The following is a 21,993-nucleotide window of genomic DNA, read 5'->3' as shown; positions in this document are numbered from 1 at the left end:
ATAATCCCGTTAGATGACTTACAGAGTTCTAGAAAGCACTATACTTCGTATTACAGGTCTTTTAAAAAGATTTATTTACTTATTTTAGACAGGGATTGAGAGAGAGCACATGCAAGTGGGGAGAGGAGCAGAAGGACTGAAACCCAAGCAGACTCCATGCTGAACATAGAGCCCAATGTGGGGCTCAGTCTCACCATCCTGAGATAATGACCTGAGCCAAAATCGAGAGTTGGATGCTTAACCAACTGAGCCACCCAGGCGCCCCAGTATTATAGTTTCATTATAACAAAAGAATGCAAATCAGAACCAACCAAAGGGAGAGACACATAGACCAAAATCTGAGAATGTTCCAAACACAAAGAGTCTGTCATTCTCAGGAACATATGACCTTCCCAGCACATCAGTGTAGAACAGTACACAAAATAGTGCTGACCAGGAAAGCTCACCTGAGTTTTATCCGTATTTCACTGGAAAGGCATGATTGCTTGAATGATTGGCCATGGTGTTATACTCCATCCCCAGCCCACTGCCCACCCCAGGAGGTTGGGGTCATCTCACAAAGCTCAAAGTCCTAAGCCTATAAACACACGTTGGTCTTACTGACAACTCATTAGTGTAAAGGATCTAGGGTCCCCTCACGAATAACAAACACTCTTATTACTCACGAAATCCCAAGAATTTAGAGTCTACCTTCCAAAAGGAAGGGCAAGGGCAACAGCCAGCCATATTTTTTACCATACTGCACCTCATAGAAAATTGAGTTTGTCACACTCCTCCTTCATAGCTTATTATCCCAACTAATGCCTGCAAAATTCTTCTCTTTTTTAAAAAAAAAATTATTTTATAGCTGTTTATGAAATGTCTGCTTTGAATAAGGCCCAGTGTTAGGTACAGACAGGGATCAAAAAACTTAAAAATTCTGATCCTTCTCTTTAAGGAACTTCCTTTCTAGTTGGAAAAACAAGAGACAGAAATAGTTAAAACAGATGGTAAAAAGAATATTTGTCATAGGAGTCTCATAAATAAATGAAATGTTAAAAGGTAGGGAGAATGTTAAAAGTGATAAATAATATGAAATAAGAGGATTCTATAGAATTCATTAGGTATGGAGGACAGTTGAAAATTTTTGAGTAGGAAAATGAAGTGATCTCAGTCACACTTACAAGATCTTAATCTACTAGTGGTATTTAGGATGGACTGGTGAAGGTTAAGAAACCAGCCTAAAGACTGATTGGGTGGTTGACAGAATATTTAGATCATGTAAGGGGGGTAATGAGGGACTTAACTAGGAAATTATAACAAAGATGGAAAGGAAGGAGAAGGGAAAGGAAAAGTTGGCAGGACTTAGTCTTTTTTTTTTTAAGATCTTATTTATTTATTTGAAAGACAAAGAGACAGCAAGAGAGAGCACATAGAGGGAGAGGGACAAGCAGACTCCTCACTGAGCAGGGGGCCTGATGCAGGGCTCAATCCCAGGACCCTGGGATCATGACATGAGCTGAAGGCAGATGCTTAACAGACTGAGCCACCCAGGCACCCTGGCAGGATTGAGGAGCCTACATAATAGGGAGTGGTTCCAAAGTTTTAAATGTGAGCTATTGGAGTGACAGAGAAGCCACTAATACAAATGAATGAGGAGCCTAGAGAAAGAATGAGATGATCTGGGAAGCTGAAAAAATAATATGTCTGATATGTAGACAAAAGTTGGAAGTGTGTGTGTGCACACACGCATCTGTGTCTGTGTATGTGCAGACATGTGAGTACATACACACATGCATACACATAAGCCTATGTCTAGGTGAGAATGAAACTAAAGATAACTGATTTGGGAGCCATCTGTATAAGGCTAACGGTGAAAATCCTTTGGCCAAGATCTCCCAGGGAGATGAGAGAGCCAGAAGATTAAAGAGAGTTTACGTGATGATTTCTTAAGGGTTTAGAAGCACAGGATTGGCAGAGAAATCAGTAAAAGAGAAGAGGACCAGCTAGGGAGACAGGAGGAGAACTCAAAGGTGTGAGTTCATAAAGCCAAGGGAAAAGAAAGGCGGGGTTTAGTTGAAAGGGTCAAATACCACAAACAGTTCACAGAGGGTGAGGACCAAGAACAACCTCAAACCTGGTGCTCAACAGGCATCAGCGATGATCTTCAGAGGAGCAAATTCAGTGCCATGTCAGGTCTCAAAACCCTCAAGAATTCATCAGCCACAAGGAAGACTAAGAGTCTTCGAGTCTAACGACTCTGAAGGATTCTATCTAGAAGCATGGTGATGAAAACACGATGAGACATGAAATAGTGCCTCAGGAGAGTTATGGAAAAAAGGCTTCTTAGGGAAAGGGGAACCTGACATATTTACGGGTGGAGTAAATGGGACCTAGGAAGAGGAAAAGGTTACAAAAGGAGGGCATAATTCATGGAATAAAGCCTTTAAGGATGTAGACAGTATTGGAATAAAGGTGCAAGTGAAGAATTAATTTCAAAAAGGAGAAGAGGCACATTTTATTCAGAGAGCAGAGACAGTTTTTGTGACTAAGTCATCATTCACAAATGGAGCTGACGGTATTTTTAATGTGTAAAAGGGATTGAGTAAATTATAACCTGTAGAATTTAAGACTGAGAACATCCTCCAGTGAGTCCATTCTCCTCTCAGATCTGTCTACATAGGAGTTTTGAAAAGTATCAATGGCAAAAGATGCCCTCCTGATAACAGAATGGTGATTTCTCCCTTCTATTAGTACCATTTGCATTTATAATATTAGCGCTTTTGCTACATATTTGAGTCAGGGGATTACTAGTAAATAATTCAGGGTGCCTCCTTCTACAATTCCAGTTATAAACCAAGTCCAAAAGGCTCTATGGTAGGCCCTGAAAAACACCGACCAACAACTGGTAAGAGTCCTATGACTTCCAACATTTGAAGTTGCCTCTGATTACAAAACTAACCACCACCATCCTGCTATTCCCTGAGGCTCTTTTCTTTTGTGGTAGTCCATTCATCCTTGTAATCCGAAAGAATCAATATTTGACCTCATACTCTGTATCGGTTAAGGATTTGTCTAGTTGTGACACCACTGATGAGAAAAGCCACGTGAGCACGCTGTGCTGTCATTCTTCTCTAGTATACACAAAACACTATACTTTGTAGAAAGTGAAAGGGAAAAAAAATAAGAAAGCGAAGGAGACAATTAATTATTCCAACTGAAATCATTAATGCACCCCCTCCCCCATTAGTGGAAAGAGTTAGTTCACTTGCTAATATGACTGAAGGAGGAGCAAGTGGAAATGCCTAGAGTATCATCAAGGAGGGCAGAGTCCTCTTTGAGGCACTCTGGGGGTCAGGATTAGCAAATGAGACAATGCCTGGTAGTGTGCCCAGAATGTGATAAAACCAATTAATTACACATTAAGAAAGGACTAGCCCACTACCATAGAGGAAATGACATCTCTGAGAACAAAGCCATCTAGCGAAACACTTGCTTAGGAGATTATCATAAGGTTGGGGACTATTGTCCACCTTTCTGAAAGATGTGCTTCCAACCATGTAAGCTGACAAACTCCAAGCTGAGGTATTTTGTTGGAAAATAAAATTAGGTAACAATTTCCTAAGCCTGTGGTTTATGAACTTTAAAATATTCAGTAAGAGGGATCCCCCAGGTGGCTCAGCGGTTTGGCTCCCGCCTTCAGCCCAGGGCGTGATCCCGGAGACCCGGGATCGAGTCCCACGTCGGACTCCCTGCGTGGAGCCTGCTTCTCCCTCTGCCTGTATCTCTGCCTCTCTCTCTGTGTGTCTCTCATGAATAAATAAATAAAATCTTTTAAAAGAATGTTCAGTAAGAGAATAGTATATCTCCCTCTTTAAAATGTTGTGAGGTTTTGTTCTTTTCTCTAACTGAAGCTTTTTATGCTCTCAGACGTTTCATAGTCACAAGGTAAAGCATCTTGTTCCTTACCTGGGTACATCTGGAATAAGAGCAGATGGTCCCATACCTTCAACTGCTTTTAAACCCTTGTTTGATTTATAACATAAAACTTGTCTTGGCTTTAAATGCTGCTACTTTTTCTGGCCTGCCTTCTGCTTCTTTCATTTCTATTTCTCATTGCCCTCTACTGCTTTATGAATATTAAAGCTCAGGATTCAGTGAGACAATTACAAAATGAAGAAGCCACAGAAATTGAAAGAATTATAACAAAATGTCACCAGAAGTTATTCCTACATTGTGGGATTATTGGAGATTTGCTTTCTTGTTTATATTTCTATATGCTTAGCTTGCTTGCATTTACTTAATATTCCCTGAAATATTCACAAAATAATGTGTTACTTTTGAGAAAAATATACTATTATGTTTTGATAAATGATTAATTATAAACTGTTTTGCTATTTTTTTCTTCCTCATGCCATAGCATTTTGAATAAAGTTAGAATGAATTGAAACTTTCAAGTCTCACTTTTAAAATTTATAAAATATTGCCTCCCTTTTGTAATTACTTTAAATATATGTATGTATGTATTATACCAATGTTTATTTCTACATTTCCTGATTCCAAATGGAATTGGAGGTAAAGGAAACCAAATTAGGCAACTCCTGAGATTTAAGATAAGCTATTTTGCTTACCTAAACCAAACTGAATTCCAAACCATTCATTTCCACCCACACTAATCTCTATGAAACTCAACCAGTTAACCTTCTTTTGATTTTATTTTTCTAGAGTGGGAAGTATTGTGGTCAGCATTCTGAGTTCATGAAAAAAAATAAGGCATTCAGTCACAGCACGATAGCTCTTAGTCTAAACCATTGCTAATTTTCTTCATATAAATCTCACTTTAATTTAAAAAAAAGCACATTCATATAACAGAATAAACACATTTCATAATGGATTGAGAATATGGAGTTCTTTTCCCCTTACCATTGCTAAATTCAGTGGAACCATCTCTGATAACCAAAAGGTGTTAATTTAGAAAACTTCCTGCATAGAAACAGATCCCACTTCCTCTCAAATCCACACAATGGAGGTATTTCTTGTGCTTGTGCTATTCAATTTTTCCCGGAGATCTAGCTTACAGGTTTTTTTTTTTTTTTCTTATATTGTATTTTGAGAGAAACGTATATATCAATGTTACTGCACACCGAGAAGTAACCTAAGGGGAAACCGTCCCGATGGATGGATGTTCATTTCCAGGAGAGTCTCTATCTTTTAGGAAAAAAAAAATGGCTCAAAGGACTCGAGTTGGCAGAGAAAGAGAGGATATAATGATAAATCAATTCTCTAGTGTCCTCTGGAAATCAATGGCTTGGACCACCTCATTGACTACCTCAAGAGATTACTGTGAAGGTAAAATGAGGATTTAGGTAAGAGCATTTTATAAACTCTAAAGTGCCATGCAAATATTAGTCTTATTTCTTTTCTTACATCTCGTTCGGTACCTAGAACAGAGTAAAAATAGATCATTTGCTTGACGACTCAAGTTCAATGCTTTCTGAAGTTGAGTAACTGAATCACAATTAGAAACACACAGATTGTAAAAATTCTTTCATTATTTGAAAGTTGGAATTTGAGCAATGTGTTACAAACGAGGTGATAAAGAGACATTAACCTGAAGTTCAATCAGAAAATTGTGCAGTTCAGAGGGAAATAAAAAAATCAGACAATAATGCGACTAATTCCTAGTACTCTTCTGTCTTCCTGCTCTAGGTTGTTCTAGTTCACCACCGAACTCAGTGGGTGTTTTTTGTTTGTTTCTCTTCTACCATTTGTTTGATATTTGTTGTTCAGATTGCATTTTAATCCTACTGCATTCACAGTTAACGGACTTAGTAATAGGATAGGTACTCGGTATTTTATTTTAATATTAGCATTAAAATAAAATATTTGTGCTTAAGTTGAAAGCAACAAACATAGGTTTCCAGGTACAAGCTTTTAAGGGTGTAGAACTGTTCACAACTTCCACCGACAACAGCAGTGCTGATTACAGATCATTCAAACAAATGTTCTTTGATTTGGCTGTTACAACCATGTCTGTCTCTGCTAAGGGGGGAAAACAAAGCAAGTGATGTAATTCCCTATGTGTTGAAACCTTTTAGCTGGCAACAGCTTTTTAATGGCTTTTTTTGCAGTCAGCAAGAAATGTACATTTATTCAACTGAAAGCAACAATGATGATAAGGAGAAAAAAAATGTTTCCAACTCTTGTTTCACTACATGATTTTCAAGATGGTTTTGTGAAGTTTCATTTACAGTCTCTAACAAAGCAAATCAACAGATACATACATATATTATCTGTGTATAGAACACAATAAAAGTATAAGGAGAAATAAAATGACTACATTAGATACTACAGAAGTGTATCTGGCCAGACAAGGCCTATTTTATTCCTTATCATAACGAATTGGCTTGCAAATGTTTGGGTATTTTTTCACCTTTGGGAAAAAAAAAAATCTTCCTAGTTCAATTCAATATAATAAGTCACCTAGTGATCACAGTCTTTGCAACAGAAGAATTAGAAAGATGTTACAAATATGTTGGCACAGAACAGAGGAAAACATTACCACACCCATGTGCAAGATGGCTTCTCTCTAATTAGATGGATGCAAGAATTGAAATTGATGTCACATCCCCTTTCTTGGCACTGGGGACAGGGAGATCCTGCAATTCAGTGTGCTAATTGTCAAATGTAGGCATATCCAGACACTATCTTAATACTAACTATAATATGATTTAATGCCTTTTCTTAAGTGAGAAGTCCATGAAAGATTTGAAAATGAACTTCTGGAACACATTTGCAGTGAAGTTACATTTATACAAGGAATGGGTTCTAAAGTCAGCAGGTAAGAAAAAATCTTGCAGAGTCAAAATTACCAGTGAAAATCTATTGTGCTGTCTTTGAACTTCTAGATCTTAGAACCTTATAAAGTGAAAGGCCAAAACTATTTCTTTCTGTTTCCCTTTGTATTTTAGTTTTAGACTCCTGAGGAATAGTGGAGATTAGTTTAATTTGAACTAGTGAAGAATTCTCTCTTTTCGTAGGGTCAGTATAGTTGAATTCATGGAATTCAAATGAGAATACTAGAATACTATTGCACTCCCCTGGTCCTCACTATGCTATACTGAATATTTAAGTATATTATTTCCCCTTTAATTTTCAAGATGACATTTGTGAAATGATTAATGACTCCATTTCTAGATGAGGAAATTGAGGCTTAACAGAAGTTATCTAACTTGTAGGTAAATGGCCTAGTTAGAATTCAAACCATATTGATTCCATAGCTGGTGCTCTTTATGTTATACTTTATCAACTCCAAGAAATATACAGAAGTATTTAAAGTATGGCGACAGTGGCTACAGTTGTAATAGTAATAATGGAGCTATACCTGGCTAGGTCATTTGAATAATTTTTAGAATGCTATATTAAAGGTCTCCATTAAATTAAAACAAACAAACAAACAAACACAAAAAGCCAGACTCTCAGTACTAGGGAAAAAATTGGTAATCTAGCCTCCCTTAATCACTCTCCTTAGCCAGCCCTCTTTGCTCCTACATAGAATATAGCTAGTATATCCTTGCTCACTGATTATTCACTTCACCTCCTCTTCCTTTAAACCAATGTGAAAAATATCTTTGTAAAAATCTTCCTAATACATATTTTAATTACATCATTGTCTCCCTCAAAAACTTTCAATAGCTCCCTATTTTCAATATCATCAAGCTAAGCTCCTGGAGTTTCTCAATTTTGTCTGTGCTATTTTAACTGTCTCCTTTGCACTTCTATTCAGCGCTCTCTTTACTCTTTATATTTTTTACTCAAAATCACTGACGATTTATCCATTATTGTAATCTCATCCCAAGTCCATACTCTTCCAGGAAGCCACCTTTATAGGTCAGACCAGCCTCTTTATAGGTCTCTTTCATGAACTCCTACATGTGTGTCTCTCATAACATCAAGAACTTCATATGTCCAATACTTCTTTATCCCTAACATCACTTAGAAAACTTCTGAGCATTTGAAAATCACCAAATGTTTTAATACTCATTAGGAAAAATGTCCTGTGGAGATAATAAACAAAAGATTTAGACTGAAAGATTTAATCAATCTTATAATAATAAAAATGCTATTAGCATGCAATAAAAATAAATATTTAGGCCAGAGCTGTCCAATAGAAATATGCAGCCATATATAATTTAAAATTTATAGTAATCAAATTTTAAAAAGTAACAGAAGTTGAGTTAGTTTCCTATTGCTACTGTAACATTGGCGCAAACCTAGTGGCTTAAAACAATACAAATGTATTCTCTTATAGCTCCAGATGTCAGAAATACTAAAGAAGTCTTACAGGGCTAAGATCAAGATGTTGACAGGGCTGGATCCTCCTGGAAACTCTGATAAGAGAATCTGTTTCCTTAACTTTTCAACTTCTACACACCCCCTGCATTCCTTGGCTCTTGGCCCCTTCTTCATATCAGTCCAACTTCCTCCATGATCTCAACTCCAACTTTCCCATATAGGGTGCTTGTGATGACATTAGTCCCACTATGATAATCCAAGATGATCTCCTTATCTGACGGCCCTTAATTTAATCATATTGGTTAAGTCCCTTTTGTCATATAAGGGGACATTCACACATTCACAGGAATTAGGACGTGAACATCTTTGGAGGTCACTATTCAGTCTACCACAGAAACAAATGAGCCTAATTTTAATACTATATTTTATTTAACCCAATGTGTACAAAATATATTATTTTAGCTTAAAATTAATGCAAAAACCTTACACTGCTTTTGTTTTTTAAGTTGATTAAAATAAATAAAATTAGAAATTCACTTCCCAAGTGGCACTATATTTCAAGTGCAAGTCATGTGTGACTAATGGCCTACCATATATGGATGGTCAATACTTTCTACCTGTGAAGGTTAGATAACTATGAAGTTAAAGGGAGCATAGCATAGTCCACATAAGACTGCTTTCACTTTTGATGCCAACAGAAAGTTTGGGAATCCTTAAGACCACCGTTGGTTTCAATAATTCACCAAAAAGACTCACAGAATTCACTGAACTTTGTTATAGTCACAGTTATGGTTTATCACAGAGAAAGGATAGAGATTTATATCAGACAGGGAAAAAAATGCATAGAAGTACTATATATATGGAGTTTCCTTGTCCTTTCCTTGTGAAGTCCTGAAAAGCACTGATTTCCTGAAATCCATTTGTGACAATATGCATGAATATTTGCCACCTAGGAAAGCTCAACCAAGCCTCAGCAACCATATGTTTTACTGGAGCTCCATCACACAGACATGATTAATTGCCCACATGGGTGATTTCAGTCTTTAGCCCCTCCGGAGGTCAACTGATACCACATGACCCACCCACCCTACATCACATTGTAAAATATAGCTCAGAGCACCCATCCTACATGATATTGTTACTAGCTTGTTGGCTCAAGGTCCTCAAGCAAACAAAGATACTTTTAGGCATCATGACATTCCAAGGGTTTAGAGATTACCTCCCAGAAGCCTAGGGCAGAGACCAAGCTTCTGTTCTGCTAAGCTAAATTCTTTACTACATACTCCCCAATAACTGATTTGATGAAATTTTATTATTAAATTGACTATTTTGACATATGGAAATAACCAATGAACTCCTATCATTTGTTATTTCAACAGATAGCCAAGTATCAAATAGATACTTACATTTCATAGTTACCTGATTTTTCTTTTTAAGAGAGAGTGTGTGTGTCCCAAGAGGGAGGGCCAGAGGGAGGAGAAGTGAATCTTAATCAGGATATATACCCATAGCCCAATGTGGGGCTCAGTCTCACCACCCTGAGATCATGATTTGAGCTGAAATCAAGAGTTGGAAGCTCAACTAACTGAGCCACTCAGGTATGCCTAGGTGATATTTTAATACAAATACTAAAAGCACCTTTCCTTTAAGTAATTTAGAGATGTTTAAGTAAATCTACCTGTTACCTGAGTCATTTCTTTGTTCCTGTTTGTCAAGAAGGCTGATTTATACTCCTTGGACATAAAATAAATATTGCTTTGATCTAATTAAAAATCAGTGTCACATTCTTTTTTTAAATATTTTATTTATTTATTCACAAGAGACACACACAGAGAGACAGAGACATAGGAAGAGGGAGGAGAAGCAGGCTCCATGCAGACAGCCTGATGTGGGACTCGATCCTGAGACTCGGGGATCAAGCCCTAAGCTGAAGGCAGATGCTCAACCACTGAGCCACCTGGGTGTCCCCCAGTGTCACTTTTCTTGACTTATAACCCTCTATATCCAATTCAAATCAGAGATAAAAATACAGCATTGCTGCTACCTAACTGTAATTACCCAAATGATCCCTGTATGGCTAAAGGTATTTCATAAATCCGGATTTTCAGCAACAGTGTCTCTAGTATTCACAGATCAAGAGGACTCTTTTGAATTAGTTCACTTGGAAATCTCAAATTACATAAAATTTCAAAGCTGATTAGAAAAATAAGTTCCATGTATAATCAAAAGGAGACATAGACATAGTGAGGTGATTTGTCCAAGGTTACATGAAGACAAAGTGGCAAGAATACTTCATTTTTAGTCTTCTAACTCCAAGTCCTCTGTGTGTGTGTGTTTGTGTGTGTGTGTGTGTGTCTGTGTTTGTGCTACATCATAACTCCTTCTAAACCTTGTGGATACAAGTAAATGTTTTGGCATCAACTTGCATGTCAGTTTGTAGTGGATGCCTGAAACACTGCTGAGAAGGATTTCCTTGGTCCCTCTTGAGTCAGCAACAAGAGTAATTCATGAGCAGTGCAATGGAACTGGGGAGGGGAAGAAGTGGCCAAGTATTTGCTACATTTACCATCCCCACTGTAAGCATATAACTCAAAGGTGCTATGAAAGCATCAGTTATTATTATGATTTGTCTCTGACTTGGATAACTCTCTTTCTAGGCCTCAGTTCTCACATAAGGAGGAAAACTACAATGATCACTGGTTCTTCTGGTTTTCAGACATGAAAGTCATCACCTTATGCATGGTATGCATTCACAATCTAGAACAGTTCCTGGCATACAGGACTGTTCTTTAATATTTGTTAAATGGTTACAGGTATTACATCAGGAAGGAGCTAGAAGAGATAAGGTAGCAAGGCAAATGGCCATACCTGCCAAAAATCTGCAATGAATCCTTATGTATAGTATCTCCCCTCTTTGGACAAGAAAGGCAGACTTACTCTAGAGAGTTTACATGGTAGTTAGAAGGGCCCTGCCCCAACATTTATTATAATAGGAAATCAATAGCATACATGGGAATTTTATCCAATACTCTGCATCATTTGCAAAACAATCAAGTGCCAATCAAGCCATCTGGAATAAAATAAACTAAATCAAATAAAAATTAAATGCAAACATCAATACACTGTTAAATTTAAAATACTGTTAAACTTCAAAGAATGGGAATAGCTTAAAATTAGCATGAAAATTAAGCAAAAACAGCTAAACTGAATTGTTAAATAGGGCCATTAAGGAGACAAAGTACTGCTCAGGCTATTTTCTAACCAAGTAACAATTTGTTAATATAAGCACATTGGCTGCAAATTAATTCCTTATAATGTAAAATGGGCATCATTTTCATTCTCTTTACTGATGTAAACATCTACCCTCTAAAAGCTAGCTTAAAAGAAAAAGGGGTAAAGAGAAATGCATTTTTGTTGTGGGAATGTTCAGTTGTGAGTTAATATTACATATTATGATGCTTCTATTTTTGTTGTTTTGTAAAATGAAGTAGAACTTATTATAGAGGGGGAAAATATCTCCAGGGTCACAGAATTTGTTCCTCTGCATTACTGTGCATTTGGCTCTGTCACTATGGTCATAAATAGCAATTTGTACTTTATCTAATCTACTCTTGAGTATTCCTTGTCATGTGACCTTAGTGGCCTTTTCTCAGCCAGTTGTTCCTAAATCTAATCAGCCCTACATTTAGAAATACTTTCCTAAAGTCTAACCTAATGGTCTAGTTTCAGGTTGTTATATCTCATTACACTACCCTTAACAATTTTAAAGAATTCCTTTTCCTGTTGGGTGTTATCACCTCCCAGGTATCTATGCACTACCGCGATCATTTGTACTTTTTTTTTTTTTAAGATTTTATTTATTTATTAATGAGAGACAGAGAGAGAGACAGAGACAGAGACAGAGACACCGGCAGAGGGAAAAACAGGCCCCATGCAGGGAGCCCGACGTGGGACTCCATCCCAGGCCTCCAGGATCAGGCCCTGGGCTGAAGGCGGCGCTAAATCGCTGAGCCACCCAGGCCACCCAATCATTTGTACTGTTTATTCTCTAAACAGAATTGGGCAAATAATGTTCCCTTAACCTCACTGCAAAGACCATGTCCTGCAAATCCCCTATCATTCATAATACTGTGGTCTAGATTCCAGTTATCTGAAGAACCAGAGTGACTGCATCTTTATATATAGATAGAGCATGTCTCCTTTGTGGTAGTGTGCAAAACTATGCCCTAAATTTGATCATCTTCAGGACAGAAATGAATATGTGATAATAATCACATATTCATTTCTGATAATAATCACCTACCATAGTAATGGTAGGTGCCCAAGACAATCTTGACCTTCCTCTCAGCTTGACTCAATTTTAAATGGGTTTCTTCCTGACTACAGAGTATTTATTTTAAAAAATTTGTAAGTCTAGACATTTTCTCTGGTTCTTTGAGATATAATTCTTTTAAAATCCAGGAATGTCTTTTGAAGGGATATGGGAGCCATCTTTTTGAAATGTAACTTAAAAAAAAAAAAGACGATATCTTTCTCTATGGGAAGGTAGGAACCTATCTTCAAAAAATGCTAGTTAGCAAACAGACGGCCTAGTTGTATTGACCAACCTCCACCCAGTATCCTCTAGTAGTTTTCCACTGGCTCACATCAGTGCTTAAAAACTCTTCAGCCCTTTAGCCCTTTGTTTCAATAAAGTTGAGTTCAATTTCTCTACCCTATTGCAATAGTCTTGAATAAAATCTTCCTTTCCTGTTTAACTTGTCTAGTGTAACGTTTCTTTTACAGAGGTCAGGACAGAGGAAGCCCCAGCCACCCTCTAACACCAAAGGATCTGGGTCATGATAAAAGTTTAAAGGAGCTATTTCAGTATAAGTAATATTATGTATAAATGAGTATGCCAACTTTGTGAGAATTCATTGAGCCATACACTTATATTTGCATATTTTTCTTTATGTATGTTAAACTTCAATCAATAAGCTTACTTTTTTTTTTTTTTTTAAGATTTTGTTTATTTTTTTGAGAGAGAGAATGAACAAGGAGAGCAACAGGGGGAGAAGCAGACTCCCAGCTGAGCAGGGAGCCTGATGTGGGGCTCAATCCCAGGACTCTGGGATCATGACCTGAGCCAAAAGCAGACACTTAAGCAACTAAGCCACCCAGGTGCCCCAGTAAGTTCACATTAAAATATAGTTTGAACTATAGCTCTGTCATTTACAATATTAGGATATTGGGGATGATATCTAACTTCTCAAAACTTCAACTTCTTTACAGGTTAAATGGGAAGAAAAATAATATATCTCACTGTGGAGTTGTGAGGTTTAAATTAACCAAATGTTACAAAGTTCCTGGTAGAGTACCCAGTCTCTAGTCATGAGTAAATGATAGCTGTTATTACTATTCATTGTTAGGTTTTACAGTCTTTTGTAATAAATGATGAAAAGTCACTGAAATAAAAAAAAACAAAAACAAAAAACCAAGCCCCTTATTTCAGCAGCCTTCCAATGGGTCAAAGTATTCATTCTATTTTTCTTTACTTTTGTTTGTTTGTTTGTTGTGTTTAAGGTTTTATTCTTAAGTAATCTCCACACCCAACATGGGACTCAAACCTACAGCCCAGATTCAAGAGTCGCATGTTCCACCAACTGAGCCAGCCAGGTGCCCCTGTTTTTTGTTTTAAATAAAGCCATGTATGTTCAATATGGAGCAGTGTTCTTACTTTTTTTTTTTTTTACATTTGTTTTAAGTTCGATTTGCCAACATATAGTATAATACCCAGTGCTCATCCCATCAAATGCCCTCCTTGTTACTTTTCTCTACTTTTTAGACTGCCAGGTAGTTATGGCTTTAATCCATTTGCCTATAACAGCAATGAGTCTTGCATAGTTTAAATGGCAGAAACACTTAAATACGATCTAGGTTTTTAGTCCTATAAAAATCTAGTTTTTAATTAGTGTTGTAAACTTACTGATTAATTTCCTACATTAAATTCCAATTTAGCTAAACCAATTGTCCCTAATCACTGATCCCAGCCCCACCAATGTCTAAGATAGTTTAGTTTTATTGATCATTCACTAATTCAATCAATATTTATAATTACATGCCAGATGCTGTTCTAGGAGGAAGGAAAATTGTAGTTGAAAAGACAAAGCCCTTACCTTTTGGAAGTGAATTTATAGTGATAGAGTCAATAACCAGGTTTAAACAAATAGATCATTGTCAATTTTACTGTTACGAAGACATTTTAAAAATATAGAGAAGGGTTATAGGATAGTTAAGAGGGTGATCAGGGAAGTACAGAAACTTGAATTTTTTTTTTTTTTTTTTTTTAGAAAGAGAGCCTTGTAAATAGTTAAGGCAAAGTGGTAGAAGCAAAAGTTGCAGTGACCCCACAGCAAGGAAAATCTTGATCTATGACTGAAGTGTAGGAAGCAAGGGAGAAAGTCATGTGATAAGATCTGACACATATAAGGGCTGATCAGGGAGGGCTATGATCAGAAGTTGTGGGATTTTAACCAGGCGAGGATGTAATTAGATTTACATTTGTCAAATGTTCACCATAGCTGTTATGTGGAGATTACCCTGGAGTAAGTGTGGATTAAGAGAAGACATAAGGAGACCAGTAAGAAGACTGGTATAGTATCCAGGCAAGACATGGTGGTGGCTTTGTCTAGGGTGGTGATGGATAAGATAATGAAAAGTGGTCAGATTTCAGATGTACTTTGTAGGTAGGGTCAACAGGATTTGATAGTAGATTTGATGATAGTGAAGCCTTAGAGAAAAAAGAAATAAGCATGACCTCTAGGTTTGGGCCTAAGGAATGGACTGAAGGGAAGTACAATTAAATGAGAAATAAGAAATATATATATCACTGAAAATAAGAAATATATATATTAGTCTCTGCCCTCAGTTCTTCCTAATATTTGATTTGGATCCATTCCTGATACAGAGTTCTCAAAACCCTTGTAATTTCTTGGGTGATAGGTGTGTCTTTTGTTCTAATTAAATATCTCTTGGTGGGCTGCTGATTAGGTGCTAAGCACTAGAAACATCAAGCCATGATTAGAAGCTTGGAACTTAAAAAAAAAAAAAAAAAAAGCTTGGAACTTTAAGTCCTACTTCTTATCCTCCAGAGAGAGGGCTAAAAAATGAGTTATAATCTGTTGTGTCTACCGTGTCTATGCAATAAAGCGTTCACAAAAACCCTAAAGTACATGTTTGGAGAACTTCTAGGTTATTGAACATATCCATGTGATGGGAGGGTGGCACATTCCAACTCCATTGGGGATAGAAGGTTCTGGACTCAGAACCTTTGTGGAGTCTTATGTGTTTCTTCATCTAGCTGTTCATCGATATCCTTTATTGTATCTTTCATAAAAAACTGCTAAATGAGTTCTGTGAGTCATTCTAGCAAATTGTTGAACCCAAGAAGGAGGTCCAGGGAACCCTGATTTATAAGCAGTCAGTCAAGTACAGGTGAAAACCTGGGATCTGAGACTGACATTTGAGTGGTGGCAGTCTTATAGGACTGAGCCCTTAACCTGTGGGATCTCACTCTAAATCCAGGTAGACAGTGTCAAAACTGAATTAGATTGTAAGACATCCCCACTGGAGTTAGAGTGATCAGTATCTGATGTCAGAAGTATTTAGTGTAAGAGTAAAGGAGAACAAAGACTCTTTCACTAAACAGGGGAGTATAATCCAAAGTATAGCTTGAAGTATCAAATAATTCCCTCTTCCTTTATCCTTTTGCCTGTTTTAGTCTTGGCCATTCTTCTACATCCAGGTCAGAAATATTCTCTTCTCCTATGACCTTCACCTGTGATTATAATTTAAATTTTTGTACCTGGAGTTTTGCATTGTTCAACTGATAATCTCTGTGGCTAATTTTATGTACTCACATATGTTGTAACTAGATTTTGAAGCCCTGAAAGCCAAAGAATAGACCTATTAACATTTTTGAAAAATTTTCAGCATTTATCATGGAAATCTTTAAAAACATATACAAATTTTTAAAAACATACATTTTCAGAATTTATCATGGACATTTTTAAAAACAAAAAAATGTTAAATAAACATTTTCTCATAATCTGGTTTCAACAACTAGCAATTTATTACCAATTTCATCTCATCTATATAACAATCTATTTCTCCTCTACCCCCATTGGTATTTGGAATTAAATACCAGATATATAATTTGCTCTGTAATAATTTCAGCATATCTTTAAAAGGTAACAGGGTTTTTTTTTTTAATGTAATTACAATACTGTAGTAAGGCCCAAAATTTGACATTAATTTTTTTTTCCGTATTATTATTTTTAATGTCCAATGTTTATAATATGAGAGCCAGGGCTTTCTCCTCAACTCAAGTCTATAAATTTTCTATTGGCTTGTGAGGCCAATAGCGATACTTCTTTTTGTCTAATTTGGTTTCTGTCTAATTTGGAATCTGAACTTCATTCAGGTCCTCAATGGTCATCTGATCAAATGGAATTATGTTCTTCATCTTCTCCAGCTCTTTTTCATATTCTTCAATCTTGGCCTTAGAGAGGGACAAAAACTCAGCACAGCTTTTCACCTCTTCTTTTTCCTCAGCATCCACCTGGACAGTGTATTTATCCTCTGGCACAGGAACCTTCTTCAGGGCATTAAACTTCTTCTCAAAATCATCTACCAAGGCAGCCTTTGCCACATTGGCCTTGTAGTAAGCCCAGTCGATAGCAGGTGGTTTCTCAGGAAGAGTAGCCAACCTGGAGGTAAGCATCTCATTCCAGGATTTCAAGGAGTTGGCAATGGCTTTCTGGTTTCGGGGTATGATCTCCCCAAAAGCTACCCAGTCAATGGTTTTTAGAGCAAGTTTCACCCAGCCATCTTGAGATCCTTCACCAACCCCAGCGGCCCACCTGACATTAATTTTTTAATTAAATGTATTATTGTGTCATAAACACTTTTTTTTTACAGATTTATGTGTTCAAATCAGGATCCAAATAAATCTGCACTTTAGTATTGGTTGATATATATCTCAGAATTCTTATAATTTATAGTTCTACCTACATCTCCATCTTTCTCTCTCTCTCTTTCTCTCATGTGTGTGTGCACCTCTGAATGAAATTTATTTATTATTTATTCATTTAAGGAACCAGGTAATTTGTTCTATAAAATTTTCTATAAAGTTTGCTATTTCCATCCCTGTGGTGTCATTTATTATGTGTCCTGTACTTTCTACTGGAAAAAATGGTTAGGAATATAAAAATACTAGGGGCCTGGGCTGTGCCAAAATAACTTCCTTATCCCAACAGAGACTTTATTTTAAACTATTTTACATTTGTATTCTGTGTTCATCAACAAAAAGACCATGCCTTCTCAAGCATATGATGGGACGTTTTTAGACTGTACATTGCATTTATGTGCAAATAGTCAAAACTCCAGTTTTACTTCATTTTTTGCTTCAAAAATTCCTTATTTTAACACAATACAGCACCTACTAGGTGCTGACTAGGTACTGCACAGTGTTTTAAAGTAAAACCTATTTGCATCTAACATTATTATTTTGATCCTAAAATAACTATTTCCAATATTTATTTTGCTAAAATCAAGGTGCAAGTAAGTGTTTAAAGTTGCATCAGTAAATCTGAAGGGGAAATGAACTAAATGAATTTGAATTTGTGTATAACTTCTCTTCAAATCTTTTTTGCATTAGATTTTATTCAGAGAGCCTTTTGTGAAATACTTAGTACACACAATGTAATTGACTTTTTATACCAGCTGAGAAAGAACAACAGGGGACTCATATCTAAATTAAAATACATCTCACCCAGGTCTATAAAAGAACCAACAGTGCTTTCAAGTGTGAGGAACTCAGTCTGGAAAAGAAAAGTTGAGAAACTTACTCAGATTCCTGAAAGCAAGGATGCTTCAGCCAGGTGAAACAGATACTGCCCCCTAAGAAAGAAAAGTGTTTTATCACCTGTAGTTTCCTAGGGCTGCTATAACAAAATAGCACAAATCAGATGGCTTAAATCAACACAGAGTTATTCTTACACTTCTGGAGGCTAGAAGTCTGAAATCTTCACCTGAAAGATTCTTCCGGTGAATCTTCATCAACACCTGAAAAGGTGTTGGTAGGGCTCTGCTTCCTCTGAAGCCTCTAAGAGAAATTCCTTCCTTGCCTCTTCCAGTTTCTAGTAGTCCCAGGCATTTCTTAGCATGTGACAGTAGAATTCCAATCTCTGCCTCTATCTTGACATAGCCAGAGCTTTTCTGTGTTTCTTTTTTTCTTACACCAGTCAGATTGAGTTAGGGCCCACTCTAATCCACTATGACCTCATTTTATTTTGAGTATATTTGCAAAAACCCTATTTCCAAATAAAGTCACATTCACAGATACTGATAGTTATGATTTCAGCATAACTTTTAGGGGATGCAGATCAATCCATAATATCACCCTCCTTTGAGATGTATGAAAATCAGGACAGACCAGGCTATTGGATTTTCACCTTGCATAAATTAGTACCTACCTGGGAGCATCACTATTTACAAGGTTGGTTTGTACCATTTATCAATATACTAATTAGCTTCTGCAAAAAGCCATCAGTCTTGGGATGCCTGTGTGGCTCAGCGGTTGAGCATCTGCCTTTGGCCCAGGGTGTGACAGTGGGATTGGGGATCGAGTCCCACATGGGGCTCCTTGCAGGGAGCCTGCTTCTCCCTTGGCCTGTCTCTCTCTCTCTCTCTCTCTCTCTCTCTGTGTCTCTCATGAATAAATAAATAAAATTTTTTTTAAAGCCATCAGTCTTAACACCGAGAACAATAAAAGGTGAAATGATACAAAATTTTCAGTAGGTCTGAACTGTATTTCTTTGGTCTTTGAAGGCAGATCTATCTGTTTTAGGCAGACCACGTTCTTCTATAGATATACAAGACAAAAAAAAAAAAAAGATATACAAGACAGAACAGAGGAAATGACACAAATAAGGGCAATCTGGGACTCACAATATTTTTTAAAGATTTTATTTATTTGAGAGAAAGGGGAAGCACAAGTTGAGGGAGGGGCGGAGGGAGAGAAAAGCAGACACCCCAATGAGCAGGGAACAGTGACTCCATCCCAGGACCCTGAGATCATGACCCCAGCCAAAGCCAGAAGCTTAACTGACTGAGCCACCCACACTCTCCTAGGACTCACAATTTTTTTGACTTTATGATGGTGTGAAAGTGATATGTATTCAGGGTAAACTGTACTTTGAGTTTTGATATTTTCTGGGCTAGTGATGCCCATACTGTCCCATGATGCTGGGCAGTGAGCTGCAGCTCCCAGGCAGCCAAGTGATCATGAGGATGAACAACCAATACACTTGCAACCATTCTGTACCCATATAACTATTCTGCTTTTCATTTTCACTACGGTATCTGAGAAATTGCATGAGATAGTTAACACTTTATTTTAATATAGGCTTTGTGTTAGATGATTTTGCCCAGCTGTAAGCTAATGCAACTATTCTGAATACATTAAACATTGGCTAGGCTAAGCTATGATCTTTGGTTGATTAGATGCATTAAATGCATTTGACTTAAGATATTTTTAACTTACAATGAATTTATCTGGATATAATCCATCACAAATTGAAAAAGAAGTATACTTTTATTAGGGGAGAGTCTTCCTTTTTTTTGTTTGTGTATGTGGTTGACTGGTTAGTTCTGTTTTTCCAGAACACTTCTTTCTCTCTTTACTACCCCAACACATTGCAGGGGAGGAAAAATTTCCCTCTACCCTTCTTAATTCTTAGTTGAGACATCAGCAATAAATGATTAGTAAAAGAAAAACAAATTGAATTTTGACATATATGCTTCATGTATACATTGAAAATACCGATGGAAAAAATGAAAAACTTCCCAAGGAGGCTTAGAATTGAAAATTAAGTACCATTTTAATAGAAAAAGGGGAGGGAGAGATGCGGGCCTCTTAATGGAGAGTAAATTATTTTAGGAAAGATGAAGGGGTCCTTACAAGAATAGATAGGAATATGATAGTTTATGACAAAGTTTGACTGGGTCTCCTCTCCTCTCCGGTGAGAAAAGTCAATCTTGCCTGGTTGATGAACCTCTTTGGAAGGGATCTATAACAGGTGAGTTCCTTTTTGGAGCACCTGTTTTTAGGCAAATAAGGAAAGTTCAGAGAAAGCCTCTCCTTGCATTTTGGTGTTTTTGAAGTGACTACAGTTCAAAATAACCAGTAGACCAAACTGGCATATTTGGGGTGTCATACTCTGCTGCCCTCCAGCATCTGAAAAGTCCTTATAGCTACCTGCTTAAGTCAACAGGATCCTTGGTCAGAGCATTCTCCAATCTCCTCTTGCCTTAAGCTTTTTCTTTGTCGTTGGTAGTATGGGAATCCACCAAGACCTTCAGAATTGGTATGAAGATGATTTTAAACTGAAGAGATTTGAGATGCAATAGATGTGAAAAGATGTGAAAAGCCACCGTGGAGCTTCCCTTATCTGACTAAAGAGAGAAACTTTAGGGAATGAGGCTGTGGTAAGTCCCCTTTCTGGAGCAGTTTCATAGCCAGTAAAGAGCCGGACCACTGGTGTTGAGGTGAGAAATTTCAAGCAAACATTATTATTACTTTCCATTTGTTTCCCTAAAAACCCATTTATCATTCTCCCATTAAACTCATTTATTCTTTCTATAGAAGCCTTGCCTCTCTGCACCCTTTCCCCTATGAAGTGGGTATATAAATTCCTATCTCTAGCTATTCAAGGAGCCAATTCTTTTGTGCACTCATATGTGTATGAATACATTTTCTCTTTTCTCTTGTTAATCTGTTGCCAGTTAACTGCATGCCCCCAATCATTTGAACCAATGGTAGAGAGAGTTTTCCTCCAACAGTAGTGAAAACAGATCAGATTCCACTACAAGAGTTTCAAAGAAATAGAGAAGCCAGTTGGGCAGAAGAAACAAGGAAAATGAGACATGCTGCCAGAAGATCCCTGCTTAATAAAAACATGTGAGAGGAATCCAAAGAGAGAAAAATCATAGGAAGAGAAAAAGAGTAAAAGGACTTCACTTCTGTATCTCGAACCACAAAGATAAAAAACGAACTCTATCTTGTTCCTCAAAGAGTTGGAATAGGTTCTAACTGAATTGACCTTTACTCCACCACCTTTCCTCCTCTTCTTTGAAAATTATTGGGGAGTTAACACCCACACTCCCTTCTTAGCCACTGTGCAGCTCATAACGTTCCCTTCAGCTTATTCACCGTACTTTCTACATCTCCCTGACTGGCAGTCCTTTTCCTCTGGTACACCTATTATTAATACAACAGAAAGAATTGCTTTCACAAAATGTCCAAGTATAATTGATTACACTTGGCTTGTTTCCATTTTAAAAAATGCAATTGACTTTCACTTTTCTTCCAACTATATTCTTGCATAAATAAAGCTTTTCTTGGTAGCCCTAATAATAATGCAGAGCATGATGCATAATTTCTATGGTTAGTGAACACTTTGTTTCAATTGCTTCCAAGGCAAATACATTTGGCTCCAACCTCTGGAAAGTTAAGCAATTAATAAAAGTGTCAGATAAATGGTATCAAAATCAAACCTTCGTTGAATACAAATGGACAAACACACAGAGTGCCTTTGATATTTAACAGAATCACCCTCAAAGGCCACAAAGTGATGACCACTGTTATTAGCAATAATTAACTTTGACATTGTGATTAAC

At 37.0% G+C, this 21,993-nt stretch overlaps 1 pseudogene; it reads right to left on the bottom strand.

The window, feature by feature from the left end:
• Nucleotides 1–16,642: 16,642 nt before the first annotated feature.
• LOC144293606 (ATP synthase peripheral stalk subunit d, mitochondrial pseudogene) lies at nucleotides 16,643–19,632 on the bottom strand (annotated as a pseudogene).
• Between the last annotated feature and the right edge of the window lie 2,361 nt (nucleotides 19,633–21,993).

This window comes from Canis aureus, chromosome 22 (genome assembly GCF_053574225.1).
Source record: "Canis aureus isolate CA01 chromosome 22, VMU_Caureus_v.1.0, whole genome shotgun sequence".
Lineage (NCBI taxonomy): Eukaryota > Metazoa > Chordata > Mammalia > Carnivora > Canidae > Canis > Canis aureus.
Note: the sequence above shows the minus strand (reverse complement) of the source record. Positions and strands in the feature narration are given on the sequence as shown.